Genomic DNA, 4,067 nt, shown 5'->3' on the forward strand with positions numbered 1-4,067 from the left:
GACTTGTCTCTCATTATTATCCCATTATTATCCCAAAGATCTGCATGGATAGAAACCTAATCTCCAAGCCTTCCTTTGTTTTCTTATTCAGTAGCCAGCAAGCTCTCATCTCCAAACATGGTATCTTCTGCTGTAAAGATATTTTTGTTATTCTAAGAAACAACCAAACTATCAAAGGAGAAATTTGCAAGACGACTGTGAAATTTATTGGGAACAAGTCCCCATGCATACAAGGTCACTTGTAAAGCTGCAAATCTCTGCTTCAGTGCATGGCCCTGTTCCTGTAATGTGCAGCTCTGAACACATTTTATTTTTTATCCTTTAAGTCACTTTATAAACATTTTCTAATTGATTTATTGCCATGAAAGCAGTTTCAAACATGGCATCAAGTGATGAAAAGGCCAGCAGAACTGATTTATGATGAAAGATTAAGAATGAGATCAGAGCTGAGACTTGACCGAAGACGCACGGGTGCCCACCTCTGGCACCTGTGATCTGCCAGCAGAGCAGAAACTCCAAAGCAAGAGCTGAATGTTTTCAACTGGCCATTAGAGGTTTGAACAGAGAATGTTGATTTTTTTTTAAATGAGGAAAAATTTAAATGGTCAGAATGGGTTCTCTAGGCTGTTCCCCAAACTGCAGAACTGAGGAAGAGAAATTACTCCTATAGTTGGAAACAAAATCAGTCATTGTATACACCCTGTTACCCAGTTCCCATCTTCCTTTTTTAAAACTGTTTATCTGTGTGTGTGTGTGTGTATGGGGGGGGTACACCAGGTGGGGCCCAGAATGTATCTGGTTTGGCTCTACACTCAGGAACCAGTCCTTCAAGGCTTAGAAGTCCTGAAGAATGAAACTAGGTCAGCCTCATGCTAGACAAATGCCCTACCTGCTGTACTATCTTTCTAGCTCCATATATTGGCACTTTTTGGTTTTATTTTCTGGCCATACCCAGTTATAGTCTGTTTTTTTTTTTTCTAACTTTATGCTTAAGGATCAGTTCTGGTTGGCTCAAGAGGACCATTTGTAGGGGCTAGGAACCTAACCCAGGTCTATACAAAGCAAACATCCTCACTGTACTATCACTCTGACCCTGGGTGCATCTACTTTTACTCATAACATGGGTTTCAGGTAAATAGCTTTTAAATATATATATATACACACACACACACACATACATTTTAAAATTTTGTGAATGCAGTCCCCCACTATCACAAATTATGGAGTCGAGTTTCATATTTTGGGGAAATCGAAGGGTCAGCACATCCAAAGTGCAGTAGATGAGCCTCACCCTGGGGTAACCACCTTCATGATCTTGGTATTTTTTCTGCCAGGAAATTAATAAAAAATATTTTTATTAAGATACATTTTCAGGGCCGGAGTGATAGCATGGAGGTAAGGCATTTGCCTTTCATGCAGGAGGTCATGGTTCAAATCCCGGCATCCCATATGGTCCCCCATGCCTGCCAGGAGCAATTTCTGAGCCTGGAGCCAGGAATAACCCCTGAGTACTGCCGGGTGTGACCCCCCCCCCAAAAAAAAAAAAAACCACACACACAAAAAAAGATACATTTCCAAAGTTGTTCTTAATAGAGTTGTTTCAAGCACACAATATTCCAACACCAGTTCAACCATCAATGTGCCCTTCTTTCCATCAATGTCTCCAGCTTTTCACCCACCCTTCAAGTAAGTAGCATTATATTTTGACATTTGTATATTTTATGTTGTTATCACCATCACAAATCTGTTTTATGTTTTTCACATGCAATGACCCCCTTTGCCCATGTTACCAGTATTCTTCCCATTTGCTAGTACCATTCTGTTACCATATGGGCCTTGTTTGCTTGTTTGTTTTGTTTCTTTCTCCTACATCTATGAGAAAAATTGCCTGCCATTCATCTCTTTATCCAGCTTGACTTATTTCACTAACCATACACCCTTCTAAATTAAAACATATTATTATTAAATGCACTATTTAAATTGTTTTTTTGGGGCCACACCCAGTGGTGCTCTGGGAGTTACTCTTAGCTCTGTACACAGAAATCACTCCTGGCAGGCTCGGGGGACCATATGGGATGCTAGGGATCAAACCCAGGTCTGTCCCAGTGTCCCAGGGAGGCTTCATGCCAGGCAAATGCTCTAGAGCTGTGCTATCACTCCAGCCCCAGCATCAGGTGATGCTCAAAGGTGATTACTCTTGGCTCTGCTCTCAGAGTAGATCAGGGGATGATCAGGGGACCATATGGGATGCCAGTGGTCATACCGGGTTGGCTGTGTGCAAGGCAATCAAATGCACGAATTTGGCAGCACATGCACTATTTCACCTTCTATAGTTGAGCAATGTTATATGTGAAAATATATACCACTTTGGGGGAGACTTCAGTCTTTGTGTCCTCATCAAATTGAGAATAAGCAACCCTCAACCAAGGAAACTTATTTGTTTACTGAGGAATAGGTTATCTGTCAAAAAGATTGTCTATTGATTATACAGATGCAAATAGACATGACTATAACTACTTTTTCCAGGCTTTGGTAAGTAATGTTCGGGTCTGTAGACAAAGTCTAGTAACAAAATCAACAAAATGTTGCATTAATTCTTCATGCCTCAAAAGAAGCCTTTGGTTTAATTTCTGTTATTTTGTTAAGAGTGAATATCTCAACTGAAGAGAAATAATACTTCAGAGCTCAAAATGCCTCATTAAGTCTCAGGTGCATTCACCTAAAAAATAATTGACTATTTTGCTATGTACAGCTTATGATTAAGCCAATTTTGGGAGGAAGAAAACACTCAAAGAAATAGAAATTTTGACCATTGTCATAAGGATCTAATGTTGATAGCTAAAGGACTCAGGTTTTCTGACTCTTCCTGAGCACCTCTCTGAGGCTGAGTTATTATTGGTCAGTTGATTTTTGATAATTTGGCTCAAGTAGAATTTGGGGAATTAGGTCTATGGGGGAAAATGGTGGTGTCTATTCTTGTGAAATAGGGCAATACTGGAAATCAAGGATATACTGACTTGGGCAAACTTGAACTTGAGAATTATTGGAAGAATGAATACTTTGAGATCCCAAAGTATAGGGCCTGTAAAGGTTTGATTAATAAAGCAGGCTTTAAAGAATGGAAAGATTCAGAAGAAAGAAGACTCCCAGGCAGAAGAGTCTCTAGAAAAAGACAGTGGATATTATAGGGGGAAGTTACATAGTAGAAAAACCCAAACCTTTATTTAGATGTTTAGGAACCTGAAAGATAATACAGAGAGTAAAATAAAGGACTCCTAAAGCAGGTTATCTGAATGCCAAGGCCACTCAGGGAATGCTGCCCTGAGGATGGGCACCCTGTCTATCTGTCTATCTCCCCCGGAAGATGACCTTCAGAAATTATACCTAAAACCTCCTTATTCCTCACATTCCCTTATGAGATTTTAAACTTCTTTAGTGTTAGCATTAATTGAGAATCTATTTGTTATCTACCCTTCTTTCTGTGACTATTTATTGTTGAACAATAAATATCCAACGGAGAGGACAGTTGGGGCTCTGTATTCATGAGACAGACAGCCCCTGACCTTCATGCTTTCTCTCTAATGTCTGTCTTGTTTTCTTAATCTTCATGGCAACCCTGTTTCAGGCTCATTCACTCAGAGCTGGCCTCCAACAGTCATGGTGATAAGCAAAAACAGAGGATGTGAAAGACAAGAGTGATAGGTAAGGAATTGATTTAGCTAAATTTCTAACAGTGAGGGGTTTGGAACATAGCAGGGCTCAGCGTGTACCCCCAGCTCTGTTCTGTGCCTGGAATACAATAGGGGGTCAACCTCCATGCTGTTCAACTCCCAGGAACTTCACTCTGATATGTGCAGTGTGAACGGAACCCCTGCAGTGGGGGAAAGAGAGAGGCACCCAGGAAAATAATAACAAAGAGCTTTATCATGGGTAGGAGGAGATACGAGCTATTCGTAAGTATTTGGAAGTTGTTTTGGGGAAGGTGCCTTTTAAGCCTACTCGTGATGGTGATGAAAGAGAGTGAAATACATTTCAGGCAGAAGAGAACTGCAGCATAGGTAAAAGGT

General features: G+C 40.4%; 1 pseudogene; it reads right to left on the minus strand.

The window, feature by feature from the left end:
• Positions 1 to 1,188: 1,188 nt before the first annotated feature.
• LOC126032819 (uncharacterized) lies at positions 1,189 to 1,342 on the minus strand (annotated as a pseudogene).
• Positions 1,343 to 4,067: the final 2,725 nt, after the last annotated feature.

Source organism: Suncus etruscus, chromosome 16, assembly GCF_024139225.1.
Source record: "Suncus etruscus isolate mSunEtr1 chromosome 16, mSunEtr1.pri.cur, whole genome shotgun sequence".
Classification (NCBI taxonomy): Eukaryota; Metazoa; Chordata; class Mammalia; order Eulipotyphla; family Soricidae; genus Suncus; species Suncus etruscus.